Below are 26,043 nucleotides of genomic sequence, written 5' to 3'. Positions count from 1 at the left end.
TATCACCCAGCCAGACAAGCCACAGCCTGGCCACTTTAACAACGTTACGGTAGTAAACAAATAATCTGCCGCACTGACGCCTGGGGAGTGCACGAAAATTGCTATAACAATGTGGCAACAGGCACAACTACAAACTTTGAGGCATAAAACCTAATCAGTCAGCATGTCGCTATGGCAACTAAATGAACTGAACAAAAAACAGAGAGGTTCAGCCCTAATTGTAATTGACTCTCAATCCGCTTGCCATCTGTTTCAGCCTGATGCAAATGCCAGGGAGGCATTGAAAATACTGGGCAAAGAACTACTGAATCCACATTCCATCATTTGGCACCCTGCACATACAAAACGGAGAGTTCGCCACTGTTCTGTACAATGGTTTGCTGTGTATTTTGCAGGAGGGAGAAGTAATCCGTAGCATCATCATCATTTTCCACCAACATGCCATGCCTCTCACAGTGCTCATGCATAGAGCTTTCCTGGCTGCGCTCAACAACTCAGCCACCACTACTCTGCTTCAGCCTTTTTCCTTTCCATATCAAGTGGCTACAGACACGTCCCTCTCTCGCTACAGTGGTGCTTGTTGCCTAGCAGGTGGTTGCAATTCGCGATGCATTCGCACTATAGGTTATCCAAGATGGCGGACCGAAAGAGTATCCGTGTCGCAGCATGTCGGGCTTTTTCCCGTCCTTCTCGTAGCTCGCTTTTCTCATTTTGTTCAATTCTACTGCAAAATGCTGCTGCTTTTTATAAATCTGCTATTCGTACAAAACATAATGGGACACCTTGGAACTTACCAAAAAAAGGATCCGGTGTCTAATAGAAGGTGAAGAGTTTTGAACGCTGTAGCCCTCTAATTGACTGTGACGTCAATATATGATGTGTTCCCGCTTTACGATTCAAGGACTGTGTTCACAAACGTTGAGGGGAAGCTTCCTGGCGTGAAGTTTATTTCTGTACCAATTACATCCGTAAGAATTTTCTTGTATGCTGCAGCCACAGTGGCCGCTCATGTGTCTACACTGTGCTTGCCTTCACACCCCGCGTCAATTTTAATACCTAGCACAAACGACTAGAAGTGCATACGAGCTCGTTATTTTTATGTCGGACAACATGCCTCACCTTGTCTAAAGAATTTTTGCTGCGATGCGAAGCGTATCTAGAACGAACACTGTGGGTTGAGTGCAACGTTTTACATTTAAGCCAGAAAAAGTACGTTGATTGTGTTTTCAAGTTAGACTTATGAAGTCAAGAGTTTGGTGGAATCCCACCTGGCCGGGGAACGACGTGAACGAAGAAAACACATAAGATGGTCCGGAGCACATGCATCCTTTACAGCTTGGTTGATTCATTGAAGCACGCAGCAAATAATGTTGCTTTTAATTATTTTTTTCCATGACACTGATAAAACCTGTTAAAAAAACAGAAAAGAGGTGAATTCAGTGCAAGAGGTCTGCGACCTCAGTGCTTGTTAAAGAAACACGGGTGGTCTACATTTTACCGGAGCCCTCCATCATGGTCAGATCAGAGTTTTTACATTGAATACCACAGAGATGATTGATATTAACAAAACTGAGACGCACCCGTGCATGGGAAGACACACGACAACACTGCACCTATGCTCTCTGAAGTACTGCTCTACACAGCGCAAATGTACGTGTGCATTGCAAATACTTTCGGGACTGTTCCTGCAAGGTATTGAGAATGGTTCTTTCATACCGATGCCATCGTAGAGCTGAATGGTGGCATTGCACAGCTGGTGATGCCCGCCATCTTTCCGAATGCTCTCCCGGTCAAACTGCGTCATCTCACTGGCATGTTGACCTTTGGCTCATGGCCCCACGACCATCTGTGTGCTGCATGCTGCCCTGCTACTAAGAAACGTACCGCCTGCATTCAGGGAGCCATCACGGGGCCCCAGCCCTTGCTTCACTGCAGCGTGCGGTACCAATCGTACCACCACCGTAACCAGATTCATCTCCAGCTGCTCTTCTCACGATGCTCGAGCAGGATATTGACTGCATGTCATCTACATTGTCCCCGCCCTCTACCGTGACACACTCTTCCTCACACGACGAGGAGGTGCGTCATCTTCCATCAGCTGTGCTGCTCTGGAGTGCTCGGTCCTGCCCTCACATAAGCTGCGTCCATTGTCGGAGCCAGTGCAGTCTTTTTTGGTCAAAGGTTAACCGCATGTGCCCACCATTCTCGTGTATTTCACCACGACGTCGATGGCCCCCGACGGCTGTGATACCACAGACCCAATGCCACGCACCGGCCAACCTTACAGCCACAGCTTCCTGCCTGTGATGATTTCGTCGCACTGTCCGGTGAACCAGATACGAGAGGATCCCCAAAGCCAATGTTACTTGCCGATGCTTCACACGTCCAGTGTCAGCCACCTACCGTTGCCCTTCGAGCCGTAACGAACCAAATACAGGTTGCACCACGTCTGCACTCGACGAAACATTTCAGATGGATCAGATCAGGATCCATCCACGAACACTCCTTGTTGATAAGTTTTCTTTTAGAGGCATGTAAGTGCTTTCACAATGAGTGTCTTTAAACTTTGAGCACAACTCATCGACTTGATTTGTCTCATTTATTCCCTAAAACTCCATCATCGTCCGCATGCGTATAGCCTCTCACAAATAGGATGCTCAAGAACAAGTAATTGATCATCAGATATCCCATCCTTGAAAACGAATCGGGAAGCGAGCTACTTGTACACGCAAGGTCACGAGAACTGGAAATTCTCACGGCATCGGAAACCGAGTGGGGGGGGAAAGCATAAATGCCGTTATCAGTAACACTTTTTATACCTTTGCCGTCATGAGAAAAGCTGCACGAGCTTGTTATAAGGATGTTTGAACGCGAATTTGTATTTCGCAGCAAATTATCATACAGTGAACTTAAGTATTCCTTGGGAGCATTCGGAGGACACCTCCCCATATTTTGGCTTGACCAAAAAATCACAGCATATCCACGGGGTGAATGATGATGAGTGGGGCGAAGCTACGGAGGGAATCATCTGTAAACCGTGAAACTCTTCCGTGAAATGCGCCCAGTACATAATATAAAGAGTGTGAAACATCGTGTATATATTAAACATCAAACTTTTATTGTACTGTTGGTTTACGTGGTCCCTTCATTATCACTTGTGATCGGTGAAATGCAAGGAAGAAGTCCGCTCCCGAGCGAAAGAGCGCCAAGAGCGACCGCATTCCCCGCTCGCCCTGTGCGAATTAAAGGCAAGGCTAGAGGGAAGACAGGACGCGCGTTCCACGACGCGAGGTCGGTAGCATGCCCAACGAAAGCCAACGGAACGCGATCGTGCAAGTGCTCCGGCTTCGCATCGCCTCATGGTTCCATTTAGCGTCCCAAAACCAAACATATTGCTCAAGGTGTGCCTTGCGTTTTTCGTAGAAATAATTTCTTTATCATGTACACTAAGACGAAAAGTTGAAAGCTCACTAGAGTGTATCGCCCGCAAAGTATGTCTTTTAGTGTGATTTAACTCTCGTACGGCAGGGTCCTCGCGCCGTTGCCGGTCCACCTCGCCCGTTGACGATCGGGCGAGGTGGCTACATGCAACTACTACCCTACTACTACTACACTTTAAGAAAAACATCTGGCGTTCTCTCGTTCTGCTTTTACAAAACATCTGGCGTCTTTCGTTGGTTTATTTCATCAATCAACGGCGTTTTGAACAAAATTTTTATTGTTTAATCACGCACAGGAGAAATCTCACCAGGCACTACCTTGGAGGTAAACAATGGCTGCTAATGGCAATGAGAGACAGAAGAAGTCGGCTTTTAGCTAACACTTACACTTCTACTTCTACTAACGTTTCCTACTGGAACATGCCAATGGCTGCTAATGAGGAATGAGAGACAGAAGAATTCGGCTTTTAGTTAACGCGCACGCTGCGAATTTTTTATTGTTCAACAACGCACAGGAGAAATCTCCCACCGGCACCACCTTGGAGGTCAAAGCGTAAGACTTGTTACTCACTACTACGACCACGACGACTACGAGGGACGAACGGGTGCCGCCTTAAGGAGCTTCGCCCCTAAAAACTGATATTTCCTCTTCCGCCTTTTCTTTTCCTGCCCTCCTCCTCCTAGGGCCTTTCTGTCGTCAATCCCCTTTTCCTATAGTACACAGTAGCGTGCAGGTGCCTTCATATTGTGGGAGAGCACGCGCGCCCATTCCCTTTCCTTAATGCGGCCGTGATCGCGGACTGACGGCGGGAGCCAAGAGGCCCCTCGGAGAGTGAGCACCGTCGCCCCTTTCCTGGCAGCCCCTTCTTTCCTGCCGCACCTCGTGTCACAATCCTCGCTTCCCTGTTCGCGGGGAAGAGAACTCGTGGTGGGGAGGGAGATGACCTCTCTTGCTCTGCTGTCCTGCCAGGAACCACTTCACTGCCCCAAGACCCACGAGCCGACCATCGACCAAAGGAGTAAGCGTTACTCTTTGTTTTCTACTAGAGTGGACTATCCCTCTGCGCGACATTTACGCCTTATTGCTAGAGTAGCAATAAAGTGCTGTTTGTTGTTCTAGCCTGTTGCCTTATTCGCCCGAACCCGTCGTAGCTGTGATGACTCGCGCTACGCGAAGGGGACGTCGACACGTGCACGGTACGACTGTTTGCGGCTGGAACCGGAGCTAGGCTTCTGCACCAGCCGTACACAGAGCGGACCCCTTCAATATACACCGGCAGAACTCTCTGTTTTTCATTAGAGAGCTCTCTCTCATTTGCACTGTATGCTTTCATGATCACTAAAGCCATTAAGTGCGCGATATTCTTTTTTTAACTGCAATTGCGACTCTGCCGCCCCTTGATCCTCTGTCCCTAAGGATGAGCGTGTACAATGGAGGTATTATTTCTGAATTTCGCACACTGGAATGCAGCCAGGTTTCAGTGACATGTGCTTCTGTATCTTATTCAGTATACTGTGTGCATTCAGCAAAACAAGCCGGGTCGTCTTGACGAATTCTCGTCATTTGTTATTGCGCTTATGCATGCAGGCGCAGTGTATTTGGACAACTCCACTCTGCAATTGTGCATTGCGTCCCATATGCACAGCCTGCCATCCACTTTGAGCTTATCAAAACAAAGGGGCACCTTAGAACCATAGCCCCTTTCTTGAGTCCTCCGATATAGCTATTCCTGTGCCCTTTAATTTGAAGCAGGATGACACTACCTTAGTTTTGTCTAGGTAGTTAACAAGTCTCAAAATGATAGGACAATGTCGCCGAGCGTGTTTTGGGCCAATTCGGTGAACACACTCTGTGTGGATACTTGTAATAATAATAATATCTGGGGTTTAACGTCCCAAAACCACGATTTGATTATGAGAGACGCCGTAGTGGAGGGCTCCGGAAATTTCGACCACCTGGGGTTCTTTAACGTGCACCTAAGTCTAAGTGCACGGGCCTCAAACATTTTCGCCTCCATCAAAAATGCAGCCGCCGCGGCCAGGATTCGATCCCGCAACCTTCGGGTCAGCAGTTGAGCGCCATAACCACTAGACCACCGTGGCGGGGCTGTGTGGATACTTTAAAAAAAAAAAAAAGGCGAGAACACGATGGAGACACAAGATGAGAAGGACACAGCGCTGTGTCCTTCTCATCTTATGTCTCCGTCGTGTTTGCAACTCGCCCACCTCCCTACCTTACACTCTCTGGAGTGGGCAATGCAGCGGCAAAAGGGGCAACATGCTCAGGAAGCCCTTTTTCTATGTATTCCAGGTCAGTAGATACTTGCCGACGGCGTGTTGTCGTAACGATAATCGGTTTTTACTGCTGCTGCCTTGCCCACTGTCTTGAATGCCTTGTTGCTCGGCTCAAGTATCTTCCTGTAAATCTCTTGCTTTGTGGCGATGTTGAGGCCAACCCTGGCCTTTCCGAGAAGGAAATACTCATGGAACTTCTTGCCGGTCAAAACTAATTAAAAGCGGCTACCTCAGATAGAGATTGGCAAGTTCACTAACTCATCGTGTTGATGGTTTAGAGCGCCACCTGAGCAACTAAAGTGTAGTCAAGGATGTGGAGATCTACGGTTAGAACAGCTCTAGCCTCCACTGTTGACAAACTAGATGACCTAGAAAATCGTAGTGGCAGAAATAACTTGGTAATTTACGGTCTTGATGAACCAAGCAACGAAACTTCTGAGGATCTTGAAAATAAAGTAAAATAAAGTAAAACATTTGTTTCACAGCAGATTGGGTGTTTCTGTGGCAAACATAGAAGGATGCCAAAGAATTGGGGAAAAAAATGCTAACCATGCCAGACCAGTCATGCTTAAGTTGCTTGACTATCGCAAAAAAATGTCAGTTTTGAAGGTTTCATTCAAGCTGAAGGGTACAGATGTTTCAGTACCCGAAGATTTCTCACGTAGAATTTGTGACATTCGAAAGAAGCTTTGGAACAGTTGCACTCTAGAAAGAAATAATGGCTCAAAAGTAAAACTTATGCACAATAGACTGAGCGCAGACGGCATTATATTTGGCTGGGATGAAAAGGAAGGTGCACGTGTTCAACTAAAGAAAAATGAAAACTGACGTCGCGTACCAAAACCTCAGGAGCTTAATATACTTAATGTGAACTGCCAGAGTGTTGTTGACAAAGTCACTGAACTGGAGGGAATATTGGTGACCCATAGCCCTGAAATAGTTATTCTCACAGAAACATGGTTAAATGATTCTATAAAAGATAATGAATTCGTTCCTCGTGGGTACAAAATGCACAGGAAAGATTGAGGGAGCAAAGGTGGGGGTGTGGCATTACTGTTCAAGGAGCGCTTTAAAATTCTGAGAATGCCACATATAGCGAACATTTAGGGCACATTTTGTAAAGCTTATCATGGTGTGATTAGATATGTATTGGATGTTGAATTTCCCGCGTTCAGCCCGCAAGAAGAAGAAGACAAGCACGCACGCGCTTGCCCAAAACGTGTCCATCGTGTAACGTGTCTGCATCAGCAGACTATTGGAAGTCGGACACAATTGGGTAGCCTGAAGAATCGCCCGAAGGATGATTGGTTGCGCACGCAAGACTGTGCTGCCATCCAGGAAATTCAAGAGCATCCCTCAATGCTCACACGAGAAGATGCAACCTCATCAAGTGCTGCAAGAATCGGACCCAAGACTACAGAACTGCCTTCCCAGCAAAGAAAACCTGAATGTGAGGACATTGCTGGATTGTTTTGGCAACAGATGGCTGCTGCTGAAACCGTCGAAGCAGTATGTGCTGAGAGTCCTGTGGACCTGCTCGCCTACATCCGCGAGCTGGCAGGAGAGGACGTCCTCAGTCTCCATGCCAAAGCACGAGAGACAACGGAAGGAGGAGTCTGTAAAGTAGAAGGCTGACACCTTCAGGACACGTCGAGGAAGTGGAAAGATCACCGCGTACGGAGGCAATACAGCAAGCGCCTGACCGTACAGACGAGACACCACCACGCAGCCGGGAATGTGTTGAATTTCCCGTGTTCGGCCCGCAAGAAGAAGGAGACGAGTTTTGGGCAAGCGAGTGCCTGCGCTCGTTCTACCGTGAACCAAGGAGCCACCTTTACGTTCTGGGCTCATGCGGATGCTAATAAACGTCTGTTTGAGCTTCTAAGTCCGCGTCGGCTGTTATTTGTGCCACATATTTTACATTGGGGGCACTTTACTGAGCACCAAATTCCTCTCCTGATTTCTTTGCTCACTTGCAAAGTTACCTCATTGCTCATGTGAAGCCTGGTGATGGACTAATTCTAGGCGGAGACTTCAATCTGCCCCACGTGGATTGGCCAACCTTCACACTAAATGTTTCTAATGACAAGCCACAGGAACGGTTACTTGATATGATCTTTTCTTTTGATCTGCGGCAAGTAGTTGAAGATTTCACAAGAACACAAGGTAATCGCTGCTCCCTCCTTGATCTGTTTTTCTTAAGGGGGGACGTGGCTTTCGGTACCAACTTTCTTATTTCTTCATGGATTTTGATGAAAATTGGCACACTTATTTGAAATGTTGTTTTAATGCTACTGTAGAAATTTCATGAATATATCTTTACAACTTTTTGATTTACAATATATTTCACCTTCTGCTCTTGTTCCGAGTCCGACTCGCTTAAAAAATGCGATAGGAAACTCGTTCAAAGTGCTATGCATTCTAAGATGTCTGATTGCGGGCGTGACATTCTTAGATTTTTTTATTTGCAACAAAATTTTTTTTAGTTTTCATTTTTCATGAGGTGACTGCACAACAGGCATCGAGACTTTGTGCAACTCGTCAAATAGCTAATTATCAAAACGCCATACTGAAAAAGCAAGAATGTCACGCCCTGAACTGTGCTTCAAGGAATATAGGACAAAAAACGGAACTGAAATAGACCCAGCGGTCAGTGAGAAATCAGCGGAACAAGAGAAGCAGGAAGCAAGAAAAGTCGTTTTGAGAAAACGGCTTTTAAAGTTGTACCAACGATATTACTTCATCAAAAGGCACCGGGGTCGTAATCTTTTGAGTCCTTCGTAATGTGCACTTTCTTGAGTGCCCTGTCTTTAGTTTGAGGTGCTTTGCTTCTCTAAAACACAAGAAGATTGTGATCTTTAAGGTGTTTTATAAGGTTGGACCTCCTGCACATGTGGCCTTTCATCTGTTGTGACTTTGTTTTCTTTCTTTTTTCTTAAAATCCTTTTCTGATATGCAAAGAACATGTAGCATGACTTTTAAACGAAGTTATGAAATGGTGTAATAGACATGACAAAAAACAAGATATTGTAATGCAAGTAGGTCACGTACTATGATGATTTGCCAGCTTTCTTGTATTCGTGCTCTCATTAACATAATTACCAGTCTTGATTGCAATTGATCATTGAATCATTTTTATAGGATACTAAGAGCGGCTCTCATCATGACAACCTATCCCTTCCTCCTAAATAACAGGCAGTTATGGCCAAGACATTGGTGGAATAGGAATTCCTTAGCAGTTTATTCAAGACGCGAACTGGGCAGATATGAATTCATCTCCCTGTTTCACTCGTCAAGCTAATTTGTAAACCTCGCCTGCGATGCGCTTCATCATTCACCCGGTCGCGGACACGGTTTTCTGCGAGGCTTTTATTTTTTCAGATGATTCATGAGCGCTTACGGCGATACCACGCACGGCTCCAAGCGCGCCTAAATTGCATCAACAGTGCTTTATTTCACCTCTAAGTGCTCGGCCGCATAGTCCGGGAAGTCGGCACGCGGTGTGCTGGGTGGCGGCATTCGGTGACGATGCGCAATATGCCTAGGTGCGGCGACGAAAAATAGGCGCGCAACGTGTTTGGCCTCGCATTGCGGGACGCCGACGCGCGCCCGCTGCGCGACGAGCTTGGCCGTGGGGTCCGCTGCCGATGCGTAAAATGACCATCCGCTGTACCGAGAAGCCGGCGGGGGAAGCGCTTCGTTCCTTGCGAAGAAGCACACTGCCGCGAATCCGCTAACGCGTTGCTCTTGCCCGCAAAGTTCGAGGTTCGTCTCGCGTGCCGACGCCGTGAGCGGAGTTAGGCCTAGTGACGACTCCGAGCAGTAGACGCGCCGGCCGCGGTGCCCGATGTTTCAAAGTACGTAATGCGTGGTCGCGAGTACAAAGAGTCGTCCTGCGATCATCTTCGTCACGACGTCCGAAGTGCGCATAAGCAGAACCTCCAACCACGGATCCGACGAGTCAACGCTAGAGAGTCGGTCCGAGACGCGCGTTTGCGATGTTCGCTACGAGTGCGGCGCGCCATCGTAATCCCACCGAGCTTCCGCTAGTAGCTCCAAACTAAAACGTAGTTCTTGTTCAAGGTTATCGTCGAGCCGTGAACACAGAGCGATTGCGAACACGCAACGAAGTAGCGCGACTTTCGACAGCCGTGAGCTCGAGACGCACGAGCTGCAGACGACGATCTCCCGGAGCGAGCATCGGACCAATGGCGAGGCGTGCTGGGGCAACATGGCGGACGCGGCCAATCGGAGGGCTCGAAACGACCTTCGAACATTTGCTTTTTGTGCGCTTGTTTTCGAAGGGAGGAGCCAGCTGCGGCGGGGAATTTGAAGACGGAGAAATGCGCTTTCCGATGAGCCCAAGATATCGGCGCCCGGTGGCGTCGTTGCGGAGCTATGATTTTTTGAAAATCAGTGTTTTTTTGCGATTTCCCCAATAATTTTCGCCACCTCGGCAGGCGCAACAATTTTTTTATAGCACTTCTACGCGGTTTTCGGTGAAGATATTTTGGAATCGGATATAAAAAGGGCTACAGAAACTGAAAATGTGATTTTCAAAAAATCGATTTTTTTGCCATTTTTCGCGATACGAAAGCCGCGTCCCCCCTTAAGCGGTTCAATTACGGGGCAAGCAAAGTGCAAAGTACTGCCTGAAATTTCTGACCACTCCACTGTATTGTTATCCCTTTCGGGCATCTCCGTTGCTGTCACTTCCATGCCAAACTTGTAGCCTTGATGGGAACCGATGCGCACAAAAGACAGAGACACAAGAAGGAACACAGATGGACATACGAAGCGTACGTCCATCTATGTTCCTTCTTGTGTCCCTGTCTTTTGTGCGCATTGGTTCCCATCAAGACGAATCACCAAAAAGCCCAAGTCGAAACCCCCCTGATGATGTCACCATATTAGACATGCTTTCGTTTACTTTTGACTCGTTCCAGGACAGGAGCACAGACATACATACACTTTGGAATCAATCTTGTAAATGATTGCATACAGCGCTTGGTTCCTTGCTTGTTAAACAAAGGCAAATCTCCTTGGCTTTCTCGTGACACACTGCAATTAAAAAGACGAAGACGAAAAGAGGTACTGCAAGAGATTTGGATGCTTTGCTCTAAAAACCAAAGTTTCTTCAGACAAGCAACGCTACTTTGGTGAGCAACTTCCAAAATTTATTTCAACATCCCCTGTAAAGTTCTGGAGGCTGATTTCTCCCAGTAAACAAATTAATGATGCTTTCACGGTCGATGGTGTTTTGAGCGATGATAACACAGGAATAGCGGATGCATTCAACTTGCACTTTAGGTCTGGCAATGGTTCAATGACCATACTTTCATGCTTCATTTGTCTGACGTTAGCATTGATGAGAGTGGAGTATGCTTCTAAACCTCGATATTAAGAAATCCCCTGGTCCTCATGGTTTGCCAAACGAATTCTTAAAAGCGATACTGGCCATGGCTCTCTAAATATCTACGTGTACTGTTTTCTAAATTGTACACACAGATATTTAGGCAAAGGCGAGATACCGATTGAATGGCAGCAGTGAAACCTATTTTCAAAAATGGTAATAAGCAGCACATCTTGAACTATCGCCCTATCTCCCTGATTTCAACATCATGCAAGCTTCTCGAGCATATAATACATAACCGCATTGCTGAGTTCCTTTCAAAAAATAAGACATTATCATGCAATCAGCATGGCTTCAGCAAAGGATGGCTTCTATATGCACTCAATTAGTAACCACTGTACCCGATTTCGCTAAGGCAATAAATTCGGGTAAACAGGTTGATGCAATTTTCATGGACTTTGCTAAAGCCTTTGACAAGGTTTGCCACAAAAAGCTACTCCACAAACCTGATGTCACTCTGGGTAATGCCAAAATTGTTACTTGGGTTTCTGCGTATTTTTAAAACCGACAGCAATATGTTTCATTTGAAAATTGTGCCTCTCACAGGCTTCCTGTTGACTCTGGCGTTCCACAGGGTTCTGTACTTGAACCACTTATGTTTCTTCTTTTTCATTATTGATATTGGCAACGACATTCCCATGAAAATTAAACTGTATGCGGATGATTGTGTAATGTATTCACAAATAGATAGCGTCAGCGACTAGCTACGACTAAATGAAGCCTTTGAAAAAATTGTAAAATGCTGTAGTGATTGGCAGATGACTATCAACTTTGACAAAACAGTTTTTATGAAAATTTCGCGCAAGTGTAGCAATCTGCACTTCCAGTACTCGGCGCGTAATGTTTTGCTCGCTGAGGTTGAACACATAAAATATCTTGGCATTTGGATTTCCACTGATCTGAGATGGAAGAAACACATCAATACTGTGCAAAGTTCTGCCAATCAAAAGCTCTTCTTCCTCAGGTGGGCTCTGAAGCTAACAACTCCAAAGGTTCGTCTTCTTGCATTTAACGCAATTGTGCAGCCTTTATTAGATTACGCTTCTGTAATTTGGTATCCCTTCACTAAAGTAAAAGTAGGGGTGTGCAAATATTCGAAATTTCAAATATTTTTAGAATAGTGTTTGCTATTCGATTCGATTCACACTGGAATTTTACTATTCGAACTTCCCAAAAACAAATAGTCAACGTTGTGGGAATTCAGGCGTCTGCAACCAGTTGCTCGGTGCCATCTTCCTTTGGAGAATTCTCGTGTCCCTCTCCTCTCGACCGGACGGGTGGCAGCTGGTCATAAATCGCCGTCACTTTGCTGCCACCCTGCCCTCGAAGGTAAACACGGTGTCCCATTGGCCCAGTTTTGGCGGGATTTGGACCTGGCTCGTGCTCGCCTAGAAGCGGCGGGCGCGCGACCAGGTTCGGGGGGAGACCACTTGGGGACCTCGAAGGGTGCGTACGCGTTTTGGCCACTCCGGCCGGCGGCCATCCTTTGCTCTTTGTTCTCCGTCGCCGGCCAGCGGTTACGTCGTTTTGTCGAGGCCCTGGCCTCAGCGGGCGCGCGCCACCCTCCGCGGTCTCGAAGTCCCGAGGCAGCGCCTCGCGATCGTGCACTGTATACGTTTCTTTCAAGTGTTGCTTTGTCTGTTCTGTATCTTCTGCTCTGGGGTGCGAGATAGCGGGAGCGCTGGCCGAAGGGTAGGTCGGCTCACCAAACCTGGTTCTTTCTTTGTTTTATAGGTGTGCCATTCGCGGCCACATTTGGTAACTTGTATTAGCTAATTGGTGTCCTGTGTAATTACGTTACGTACGATTGGCTGTGTCGAATTATTGATTTCTTTGTAATACCAGTGATAAATCACTAATTTGGAGAGTGTCGCCTAGGGTCTCCCTCGCTGCGCGCGACGGCTCGCCGTCCCTTCGCGGTGACGGGCCGAGTTCTCGCGCGCAGCAGTTCGAACGGTACACGGGCGCGGGACGAACTAGGACGCGGCGCCCTGCATGAAGCTCCCAGTGCTCGAACCCGCGGTGGTGTTTGGCGCGTACGGCTAAAGAGTATATAGTGAGGACCGTGCACGCCGGGAGTGAAGACGACGACACCACAACGTTCGATTGAAAGTGACTCCTTCAAATTTTCAATATGCTTCACCTCATAACACTCTTGTATTGCGGAAAAGCTGCCTTTCAAGCTCCGTTACGGTTTAACTTTGCCAAGACACAGTCAATGTCCGATTGGAAGTGGTCCCTAAATTTTCAATATGCTTCGCCTCATCACACCCCGATATTACGGCAAAGCTGCCTTTCAAGCTCCGCTACGGTCGAACTCTGCCAAGACACAGTCAACGTCCAATTGGAAGTGGTCCCTAGTGGTGCAATCTTGTACGCATTCCAAATAAACACGGAGGCGTGGCGTTACATCCAGCCGTACGCGAATGGCCCATGTGAACCGCGACAGACGTCACGGCCCTGCACTGACCAATCGTGTGTGGTCACGTGCGGCTGGATGTAATGCCATGCCTCCGTGTTTATTTTGGAACGCGTACAAGATCGCACCATAGATTTTCAACATGCTTCACTTCATCACACCCCGGTATTGCGGCAAAGTTGCCTTTCAAGCTCTGCTACGGTCGCAAATGTACTAAATCAAGAAACGCTGGTTCCAACATGGAGATGAAAGATGTGTCCGAGGTGGGGGCTCAATTAATGCTGTTTTGGACCTGAAATTTGGGCAGGAAGTTCGAAAAATCAGAAGCCGAAGCGTTTTAGCATCCAGAATTTCAGATGTTCTTATATATCAACGTCTACGAGGCAGATTTGGAACTCGGGACTTGAAGAGAGCACACGGCCCTTGTCCGCCACATCAGTTGGGCTTCCACAGAAGTTGAAAGAGGAGGAGAGGCTGAGGAAACGGCACCTTTGCCTATCACGTGTAAAGTGTTGTTGGCAACACTTCGGTTGCACCAAATCATGTACATAAGTAGAATTTGGCCTCTACATTGCCTCATTCTTGATAAGACAACTATGAAACACCACGCCGCCAGTGCTTCATCAACCTAGCGAAAAGAAACACTTTAATGTTGCTATCTCATAAGTATATGCTTAGGAATCATCTCCAACTTTTTACCTGCAATTTCACTTCGAAGTATTCGAGAAATACCCTAGAAATATTCGAAAAATATTCGATTCGCACGCACATTTCAGTATTCGAATTCGCTTCGCACCCAAAATTTTGCTATTCGCACAGCTCTATAAAAAAGACAGTGACAAAATAGAAGGTATTCAAAAGCAGTTGGTTCGATACATATACAGTGAACTCCCGTTAAGACGAACTCGGTTAAGACGAATTCTCGCTTATGCCGAACAACACAGGACCGGTTGTTTGGTTCCCCATAGACTCAATGCAAAAAAAATTCGCTTAAGACGAACTGCCCAAGTGTACTCTTCTGTTAAGACGAACTCTCGCGGTGGTCAACAACGCTGGCGATTCTGCGAAACGAACACTGCAGTCTTGGTTGGGCATTCAGGCGACCGAGAAAAAGCACAAAAGAAAAAAAAAAGCGCTTTCGGGAGCAAAGACGCGAAGCAAATCGCGACGCGGAGGGCGCGAGATAAAGGAAAAAGAACAGTCAGCGGATAAAGCCGGCATCCCCCTCACCCCCAGCCTGTGGGTGGGGGAGGTGCGGGCTTTATCGGCAAATAAAGCAACAAAAAGAGTAGGGGGACTTACAACTTGGACCCCCAAGCCATTGTATTCCCCTCCCGTTCTTCAGTTTCCCAGCTGGAGTACAAAGGAGAACAGAAGAACACAAGAGCTTGGGGCCCCTCCGCCGTGGTCAGCGGGGCAAACGCAAGGGGAGTGGGGAAAAAAAAAAGAAAGCGACAACAGGAACAAAAATGGTCTGTGCATTACAATCGAGTACGAAACCGAAACCACGATCGCGGCGCACTCCCGTCAGAGGGGTCAGGTGCATTGTCATCGCCATCACACAATGGCGGCCGAGCACATGTATTTTGTGGTCAATTCGCGTTCATGGATGTTCGCGTTGGTTCGCATAGGACCTGTGTGCGTTGTATCTGTTCCCAGTGAAGTGCAAATTGTGATCAGCCATTTTGATTATGGAAGCGCACGACAAGGGAAGGCTATTTTGCACAGTGAATATAGCTGCGTTGTGTCTTTTTCGTGGCGAGGCTTGTGACCGTGGGATATCTTCAGCTGCACGTCGATCAGGAAAAAGTTAGTACGGGCCGAAAACGGGAAAATATCCGGACCTCGAAGAAAACCTTGCAAACTTTCTTAAGCAACTCAGCGTATAATGACTTTGTCAAGGCAACAGCACGCGACCGAGGCCAATCCAGAAGTGATCTTAGAGCCAGCAAAACAGGCTCACAGATGAAAACGACCTGCCAGGACAATAAATTTACATTATTTGAAGGAAAATTGTGCTTCTCTCTCTCTCTCTTTCTCATTTTTAATCGTCAACATAGCGTGCTACAGTTTTATCATTAAAATGTGGTAGCTGTATCTTCATGAAATTTTATTTTTGGACCCGCGAAATCAGGTGCTCGTACGATTCGTGTAAGTACTCTGCTTGAAGGCATAGTTTTTATCTAGATGAGCCAAATAAATGCTTTTTCTTGTCTTTTTGCCACCATTGTAGGTCTACTCCATTCAGTGTTTTCAAGTAACATATTTGGATGCACTTGGCATGTTACCATGTCTCTTTTTAGGGGCACTTCTGATAAGCCGAACTCCTGATAAGACGAACAGATGACCGCGGTCCCTTCGAGTTCGTCTTAACGGGAGTCTACTGTATATATAACAGCTTTTGGGCGGACGTCTATGACAGCCTTGCTCAACAGAGCCAATCTTCCAGCACTGACCCAAAGGAATCGCATTCTCAGATTAAAATTTCTGTTCCAGCTAATCAAGGGACACTAGAGCGTAGATATTTCCACTCATTTCCTTTTCAACAGGTTATGCTACAAGGGAACGGCATGCACTAACAATTACCCCCTTCACTAGCCGCAATAACTGCTTTAAATACTCTTTTCCCAGGGTCATAGCTGAATGGAATCAACTGTCCAACGATGTGGTGTTGTGGCCATCCCTGAATTTGTTTATGTCTCATATTGTGTAACTTATTTATTCCTTCTGTTACCGTTGCACTTGGATGAGTTGTTGCAGTTGTACTTGAGGCATATGTTTATTTCATGATACCTGTATTGTCTTTGTACCAGTACTTACTACTTGCTATATTTTTATTGTATTATTGTTTTTGTTCGCCCTGCAAGTGATATTATAAAGTTGTATCCCCATCCTGCGAAAATCCCATAACGGGATTGCAGTATTTGTAAATAAATAAATATGGAGTTTATTTCAACATCTAGACTCTTTTTAAAGATTTCTTGGTTAACTTTCTGCTCCGGTTCTTCTGAGTCGATCTTCCTTTACTCCATACGCTACACTGTTGCTGCGATGACTTCTATTTTCGAGGTCATCGACCTTTTTGACTAACTCAAGAACTACAGTGGAACTTCGATTATACGTCCCCCGGTCCTGCGACGAATTAGCTTAGTCCCAGCAAAACCCCCATAGAAATAATGTATTAAAAACCTCAATTGTACGACGCAATTTTACGCCGGCCCCACCTCGTACGATGCTTCGCTGGACTGTCCGAGAAAAAAAAAAGACCTACGATGACACGGGCTGGCACGCAAACACACTGCGGCCGGGTGAAAAAAGTCGGGAAACCGAGGAACCGAGTTCGTATCCGCACTGCCACCACAGGGCCTCTTCAATTTTTCGACACGTGTTCGGCCACAGCTAGACAGAGCCAACGTTGGCTGGAGCCAGCCGGAGCGCATTCGTTTTGTCGCATTGCACTGCGCACTTCCGTTGTCGCCTTTTTTTTTCTCTCTCTCTTCTTTTGGGTGGTTTTGTAGTGACCGTTGTGAGCAGATAACATGGCAGATAATTTCGAGCTCGCTTTCTAGTATGCGATAACTTTCACTAGATTTCGTGTCGTTATACCGGACGTGTTGAACGGCGATTGTTGAGCCAACGTTTGCGACAGCCGCGGGAACCGGAACTCGCCGCTGTCTAGCTACCAGAGGGCTGGGGCGTTTTAGCCGCTCGCGATTGGTCGAAGCTTGCAAATCGAATAGGCCTACTGCCGTGCTGTCATTCAGCCATTCCTTCCAGTGATGCCACGGCTGCTGATTTATCAGTAGATCTACTGACTTTTGAAATTTTCTGCTGATTCAGTGATAAGGCGTCTCGATCTACGGATTTTTCGTCTTTTTGCAGAAAACAAAGGAACTTGTACTTTTTCACCGCCAACCTTCCTTTGCTGTGGTGCCACGAGGCAAACAAGAATGTTCCTTCAATTCCAGATTCTCAAACGCAGCAGTACATATGTCCTAAGAGCCATCGAATTCCAAGAGTAGTTGGTGTAGGAAGCTCCATGTTATTCGTAAATATAGGAAAATCACAATGTAAATGCATTAACGCACCCCACGGCTACGAAGCCACAACGAATAGCTCCATTCCTGTTGTTCTTCGAGTTGCCCCGCTGTGCTAAGAACTGGCATTGGCTCGATAGCCCGAGGAAGATATGACCGGGACTCAGAAGGCGCACGCTAGAGCCAGAGGAAGATATGACCGGGGATCAGAAGGCGCACGCTTGCTGGTCACGCTGGTGATTTCAGCAGTCAGTCCCGCCATGGGCCTCGAGATGATTCTCTTGTTCTCCGCGTCCTCTCTGAGCGCCTCAGCTGGCCACTGGCTCTGAAGCCGCGGCCCTCGGTCAGTAAAGGGAACCTAATGGGAAGACCTACATGCTACAACAAGGCCAACACGGACGCTATTGGGGCTTTCTGCACACGAGACACCTCAAGACTTCTTCAGCATGTCACGTACAGATTCAACATCCACAGGCCATTGATAAGGCGAATGAACAATACGGATCAACATTGAGCATTTAATGGGGTGTTGCTGGTTCACCCACCTATGGAATGCAAGGAAACACGTGGTCGTGTTAAAGCTCTGCCAGGAAAGTCATTTTCGGAAGCTTTGTGGGCATCATGCTTTCTCTCATATCTGGCATAAGTAACGCCTGAAATAATCATGCTAGGACATGGCTCTCGGTTATAGTGAACTAGAACTCGGTATACCGGGTTTCTGCAGTAATGCGTCACCGCTAATCTCACGGACATTTTCGTGCTATTTGTTATAAAGTACAATACTGCAGCAATTGCCAATATAAGCGCTAAATTTGTCATTAAAGAAATCCTGCGCAAATACTGAAATGAGAGATTTTTCGCAAAAATATTCACTACTATTTTTTCATGTGTCGTGGCAACACTGATTCCTTCACGTGTTTGCCTCATCGGTTGGTTGTGCTGCGCCGCAGCTGCTGTGTCCACGTGCAAAATTTTCTGTGTTCGGACATTGGTGTGCGAGGAAGCTTTTGAATTCTTGGTTGCGAGTGCTGCGTCTCGCAATGTCGCGGAACCGAAAACCGCTGATGCTCGGAGAAAAGCTTTGCATAATCGAGGAGGCGGAGAAGCGGAACGGAGCAACAAAGGCCAGCATTGCCCGCGACCTGAACATTCCCGAGTCGTCGCTGAAAACAATCCTCGCGAAGAAGGACAGCATCCTACTAAATGCGGCAAAGTTCGGCCTGAACAGGAAGGCCGCGAAAGATGGCAAACATGCTGCCATGGAGAAGGCCCTCGTTGAGTGGTTGCGTCAGGCCCGCAGTTCAGGAATTGCCGTGGATGGCGCAATTTTGAAGGAGAAGGCTGAGACAGTTGCATTGCGCTGCGGCATTGACGACTTTAAAGCCTCCAATGGCTGGTTGGATCGCTTTAAAAAACGCAGTGGAGTTGTGTACAGCCGCTGCTGTGGAGAGAGCGCGTCAGTCAGCTCCGACACTGTAGAAAAGTGGACTGCATTGCTGCCGGAATTGATACAGGAATACAAGCCGTCCGACGTGTTCAACGCGGACGAAACTGGATTATTTTATAATATGCAGCCAGAACAGACATTGGCATTCAAAGGAGAGAGCTGTCACGGGGGTAAGCGAAGCAAAGAGCGTCTTACCGTATTGCTTTGCGCTAATGAAGACTGCTCTGAAAAGCTTCCTGCCCTCGTGGTCGGCAAGTTTGAGAAGCCGCGATGCTTCAAGAATTTGAAAAGGCTGCCGTGCCAGTACACGTTCAACCGGAAAGCCTGGATGACGGCTGCTATGTTTTCTACATATCTGCAGCAGCTGGACTCCAAAATGGGGGCTAAGAACTAGAGCACTGCACGGGCCGTGATTCTAGGCCCGGGCCCGGCCCGGGCCCGGAACTCGTTCAAGTTTGCCCGCCCGTACCCGGCCCGGTGACTCAAAGCGAGGCCCGGGCCCGGCCCGAACCTGAGAAAATCTTTCGCTTACCCGGTCCGGCCCGACCCGGTCCGGCCCGACCCGACCGCAGATCGGGCCCGACATAGGCCCGAGCGAATAATCTAGGTGGTGTTGCCCGTACATGGAATCGACATCAAGAGGTTTCAAGTGACAAATCTCTACTCTTTGTTCGTGCATGTTTCGCTAACAATTATACTTTAACCTACGGTAATTTCTTGTAAAAAGCGGCTCACGGTGGAAACATGTAGCTGAGCGGGGGTACGATGAACGTTTGTTTGGGCGCCTATTTTTTCTGCAAATAGAGTTAGGATCATCAAGAGCGTTTTGTAGCAGATATTGACAGAATGAGCTCAGTTTTAATAGGGAGCGCAATATTTGTTTTTATTGCACGCTCTATTGAAATTTAAAGCATGCTCTAACGAAAAAATGAATCGCGCACTCTTCTGGAGAAGTAGCGCCTGTCTTTAGCGTAGTAGCGCCTTGTCACAGCAAGAGAAATAGACGAAAAAAGCCATATTTATTACCTTCGTTGTAAATACACTATCCTAAATAAAAATTATAACGAACCGTGTGTGCCACGCATACTTTTAGTGATACCGAAAGGGAGAAAAAAAAAAACTATTTGTCAAAGCATACTTTTCATATATCACACCACTGTTGGTACAGTTTTTTTTTGTGTGGCATAGTTTATAGTTTATTTTTTCACATGTTATTCTCCCAAAAATTAAATTATGAAGAGATTCCGGTTCAGTATTATTCTTTTTTTTCGCTGCATAACTTCGTGATATGGAGTAGCCGAGGCAATATGGACCTCAACCTCTCCACAGCAAAACAGTTAGAACAGAACAGAACAGAACAGATTCCGGCTTGAAGCACGCCATGCGCTGTTGCATCACATATCCAGCCGCGCTAAAGTTTCTTGCGCAGCTTGCGCTAGCCGCAGGGCCGCACATTTGCCTTGCGGATTGTGAAGGCGTCAGCAGCCGTTCTTACCTTCCACCACTGGACAAATTTAGGATATATACGTGGACCTCTGCAGAATGAATATAGTAGCTGTCCACCTCATCCCTTCATTCCTCTCGTTTCCGAACAACGTGCCACTCTTCAATATTATGTTTAAAACTCCTCCTTGAGGGCTTCTTCCAGTTCTCAGCAGTGTATGTTATGCACGGTTCGCACTATGCTGTTTTTTTTTCATGTTCTAATGGGCGTATGCCTTGCTAACGATGTTGTACCGGCAGAAGGTGGCCATTGGGCTAAGCGGGTAAGACTGGCTGGAGATGGAGGAAGCGATTTCGGTCTATTTTCGGGGTTCGTTCCAGTTTGGTAATAAAGGCGCGACTTCTCGACGCTTGCTCATTGGGTGAACGTGGTTCGACGTAAGGCGGACATCACCCGGTACGGTGGACCTATGCTAATCCTGCACATTTCAACTCAGTTGCGGCAGTATCATGTAGCTCTCTCGGGCTGCATGCGGCCCGCTGATCTCTCGCTACTGTCTTCGTCCAATTCTTTTTTATTTTCTTTATCGTTCCGGAGCTACAGAGGCGTGACAGGTCTAAAGATTTTTTTTTTTCGTGAGGCACCCCCTGCGGTCACCATGTGTTGATACACAACCGTGAAACAAAACGATATTTCAGAATCGGCGGCCAGATTTTAGTCCATTTGGAAATAGGTATCTATATGTTGTTGGAATCCAGCCACCAAATCCCGTTCAGTAATGACCCATATATGAGATATGGGAAAGGTCTTCTTTCAAATGGCAACGTGAACATACATTTTGTCCCCACGATCCCCGCTCCTACCTTCGTCACTGTCTTGGCCCTGGCGGGAGTAAATTTTCGTGAATGCGGCCCGTTAGCTGAGGTGAGTTCGACAACCCTGATATAGCGTAACAAGACGAAAGTACACAAAGCAGGCTGTGCATGTCCATCTCGCGTCACATGACCACTGGGAGCCGTGAAGGAAAAAAGAATGGGTCTTTATAGAGATTCTGTGTAACAATACCCCGCGCAGTCCTTGCGTTTTAGTTAAGGGCTGGGGCGTCTCGTCTATTTACTTTTAGCTCACCCATTTCAGATAAATCCGGTAGCCCCATATGCAAAAAGCAAGAGTAGTTCATTACTTGACCCTCAGAAAACTTCTTCAAATAGCCTGCCCCAGATAAAAAAAAAACGTTTTTTGTTTTTCAAGATAAAATGTGGAACATACGTACATGCACAGCGTATGTGTAATAAACTTAAAGGGAAACTAAAGAGAAAAACGATTTGTGTATTAGCAGAAAATTACCCTTTTAAAATTCCAAAATCACGCTCGCCGCGACAAGACACCCGGTAAGCGAGAAAACGAGCCAATATAAAATGCGGGTAGTGACGCCACCTTGACATTCGCGCAGCAAGCGCCGTGACGTCATAGATTCCGACGGCGTCTACGGGGCCTACGTAGTTCCTAATCGGCAAAAATGAAGTACATTGACCTCAGAGGGAGTCATACATACATCAACATACCAAATTCCAGAAAATTTTGTTGAGCGAATGTCGCCAAAATACGACTAATACACTTTGAAATCCATGACGGGCCACGCAGAGATTTCGGAGCGAAATTAAAAAATGGAACTTTGAAATAGATTTCTTCCGCTATAAATAAACTTATAATGATGAAATTAATGACATTCGAGTTCTCAGAGTACACTTTATCAACCTAAACCGATTCAGTGTTTCACTATAGTGTCCCTTCACGAACTGAGCAAAGTTAAGCCCGGCCCGACCCGAGCCCGCCACCTCAAACCCGGGCCCGGCCCTAAGCCCGGAGCTCCAGGCCCGAGCCCGACCCGGGCCCGCCGTGAAAACTACTTTGCCCGGCCCGGCCGGGCTCGGGTTTTCGGGTAGGCCCGAGCCCGTGCAGTGCTCTACTAAGAACAGAAAGATTCTTCTTCTGCTTGACAATGCGCCATGCCATCCATCAGATATGTCGCATTTGAGCATAGGTCGGCGAACTCACTCATGAGTCGACTCACTCAGACTCATATTGAGACGTGAGTCTGAGTCTGAGTGAGTCCCGGTGAGTAAAGTTTTTGTGAGTCTGAGTCCGAGTGAGTTCGGTTGGGAAAAATTTTGGTGAGTTTGAGTCCGAGTGAGCCCTAAGGGCAAAATATATTGCATGAGTGAGTCTGAGTGAGCTCCACATTTTTTGCCGACCTATGGTCTTATCTACTCAAGTTCAGCATCACTATCAGCCTTATGTCGGCTCACGTTTATACTCACGTATACTCCCACATAATTCAACGCGCTACCGTTCATACGTCAGCTCAATATTTATTGATCAGAGGCATGAGTTGAGGAGGGAGAAGGGGAGGAGGTGCCTTGACCTCCCCCCGCAAACTTTTTCATGGGAAGTTACTGATCAAAATACCCCCTGTGAGTCATCTCTTTCAATAAAAAGGTCCTTATTGAACTGCAAACTCTGATAACTCGTCTTTGAAGGTACGAGATCAAAATGCGCTAATTAGCGCACCGATTATGCGAGATATTGGCGTTAAAGAGCATTGATATTATTGTCAAGAAAGGCTAATTATAGGCTAGCGGACTCATGAGTCGACTCACTCAGACTAACTCAGACTCAGATCGAGCCGTGAGTCTGAGTCTGAGTGAGTCCGGGTGAAATATATTCTCGTGAGTCTGAGTCCGAGTGAGTCCGGTTCAGAAAAAGTATAGTGAGTCTGAGTCCGAGTGAGTCTGGATGAGGAAAAGTTTGGTGAGTTTGAGTCCGAGTGAGCCCTAAGGGTAAGATATGTTTCGTGAGTGAGTCTGAGTGAGCTCAACATTTTTTGCCGACCTATGCATTTGAGAAATATGAAAGTCGTATTTCTGCCCCCCAATTGCACTAGCCAGCTGCAGCCACTTGATGCTGGCGTCATCAAGTGCATGAAACAGAAATATCGGAAGTTTCTGGTGCAGCGTCGGCTGGTGGGCATGGAACGCAAGCAGTTGGATAAGAAGCTTTCTGTGCTTGATGCAATGCACTACATTGCTAGTGCATGGGACGCAGTCACGCCAGAAACCATCGCCAACTCCTTCAGGCACTGCGGCTTTAATAGAAGTGGTGCTTGTTCTACCAGTGAAGCTGCAGTGCCTGTTGACGACGAACCAGAGTTCGGCAGCCTGGAGCTGCCTGGATCTTTCGCGGACTATGTTGGTGCCGACGACGACGTTGCAGTGTGCAGTGAAGTGTCGCTGGATGACATTATCGAAACTGTGCGTCCCGACACTGCAGGAACTTCCGACGAGGAAGAGACGGATGACGCTGCAGAGGCTAGCGCGTCCGTTCCGACTTACGCGGACGTGTTGTGCTACGTCGACCACATTCGGCGGTTTGCTTGCGCACGCGACGAGATCGGCGACTTGCTGCCAGATGTTGCAGCTATCAAAAGAAAGCTGATGTGTCGTGGCTGGGCAAACTCTCAGAAGAAAATCACAGATTTTTTTAAAAGGTGAGAAATAAAGGTTCGTTCACACCTCCGATAAAATGCGTGGTTGTCATTTTTTCAATTAATTTAATCTACGTTCCTCGGAGCAGCGTAGGTTTGTGCCGCGGACTTTCTTAGGCATTATGTGACCACTGTTGTGGGGCAACAATGACCGTCACTGCCTATATTCTCGTGAGGAAAAACTGTAATGATGCAAAGAAGACGGGGACGAAGCGAAGACACGGACAGACAGACACGGGCGCCAGTGTCTGTCTGTCCGTGTCTTCGCTTCGTCCCCGTCTTCTTTGCGTCATTACAGTTTTTCCTCAAGTTATGAACCAACTAGCTCAGCAACAAGCCCTGTTGAACTATATTCTCGGTTTTTCGATTATATGACGCCCGGATTATACGACGATTTTGCGCGGTCCCCTGAAAGTCGTATAATCGAAGTTCCACTGTAATTTGCTCGTGCAAGCTTCGTCCATCTTCTCCAACCTTTACTCATATTTCTTGATTTGGTGCAGTTCTTGCTCAATATTGGTAATCCTGGTTTGAATACCTTTAACTGCCGATTCTACCCGTTTCAAATTAGTAGCCAGAGTCTTACTTGTATTTGTTTGCTCTTTCAAAACTTTCTTAAGTGTCTCAGATTACAAGTGAGACGAGGGACCAGGGTTCAGCTCTATGTCTCCAGACATTAGTAGCAATAACCTGATCACATGCAGACAGTCACACAATGAACCGAGCAAACACTGGTGACTAAATCATCTCCAATAGAAGAAATTCAGTACTTGTCTTCAACCCGTCTGCAAGTGGCGCCACCAAAGCAGTGTTATGTTTGGGCGTGTTGTATTGGCATTCTGTTGGGTCATGTTGAGTTTAGTTATTTGTCAAGATTCGGCTGGTAAGCTGTTAATAAATGCCCAGGTGTTTGTTACACTAGGGCTCGTGCTGTCTCCGTTGTTCCACGAGCATAGCTTTTGATGTTACCCGCTGAAAAGATTCCCTTGCTCTGGCTTATATTTTGAACTCGGGACCAACACAGGTGGTTACCTGAGCTCACCATAAAAATGAATTTATTAACTACTACAGGTCATTCTTGGAAACATTTCGGCGCGCACACAAAAGACGAAATGTTTCCAAGAATGTCCTCAAACCAACTCGCCCAGCTCTCCATACTGTTACTACGGGTATCTTAGGACAATCTTAGGACACTACAAACGAACTGCGGAGGAATGTGCTTGAAATGATGACTTTCTAGATTCTAGTTGCTTTCAATCAAGTGCATTTACACATCTGTCTCGGCATGCTTTGCCTCACTATTGTGGTGATGATAAACTGTGTGCAGTGCTACATGGCACATAGCCTCAGGTTACTACCATCATGGGTGTTCTGGAGGTCAAAGCGTGCTGCACCCATCGTGTTTTTCGGAGTTTCTTTTTTTGGCGGAGCGTTTATCAGAGTATGTTTCTCGTAAGTAACCAATTCTCTGAAATTTCGAGTTAAATTTTGCATTAGTCTTAATACTCCAAAATGAAATGATATCTGAATATGAAAACATCAGAAAACAGAAGGGTATTTTAGTTGTCTGGAAGGTTTAAACGCACGAACACCTAAACACACAAGCACAAAAACTTCACTACAAAACACCTACGTTTGTATGTATTACCACCTTAAAGCTTGTTATAGATTTCAAAACAGGAGAAAGTGCCTCAGATCAGGCTGGCCGACGTTTCGATAGGGGACCTATCTTTGTCAAAGGCGCCTTGTCATCCCTGGCGTGTTAGTTTTATGGGGTTAGTGATGACGTCATGTCAGCGGCGGCGCGTCTGTTGCTGTTGGTAATTGATGCCTGGAAAGAGAGAAACTCGAAAGCAGAGGAGTAAAGCCCGTGCCACATTTCAAGAGAGTTTGCAAACACGTTCGGGTCTGCCATGTCAGAGTTAAAGGTAGCTGCAAAGAAAGAAAAAAAAAAAAGCTACCTTTAACTCTGACATGGCAGACCCGAACGTGTTTGCAAACTCT

General features: G+C 46.8%; 1 protein-coding gene across 2 annotated transcripts in view; it reads right to left on the bottom strand.

Moving 5' to 3' along the window:
- The window catches only part of LOC119382338 (transmembrane protein KIAA1109 homolog), a 961,129-nt gene that overhangs the window by 293,328 nt on the left and 641,758 nt on the right, over positions 1–26,043 (bottom strand). The window lies entirely within an intron of this gene.

Source organism: Rhipicephalus sanguineus, chromosome 2 (assembly GCF_013339695.2).
Source record: "Rhipicephalus sanguineus isolate Rsan-2018 chromosome 2, BIME_Rsan_1.4, whole genome shotgun sequence".
Taxonomy (NCBI): domain Eukaryota; kingdom Metazoa; phylum Arthropoda; class Arachnida; order Ixodida; family Ixodidae; genus Rhipicephalus; species Rhipicephalus sanguineus.
This window is presented reverse-complemented; position numbering and strand designations above follow the sequence as displayed.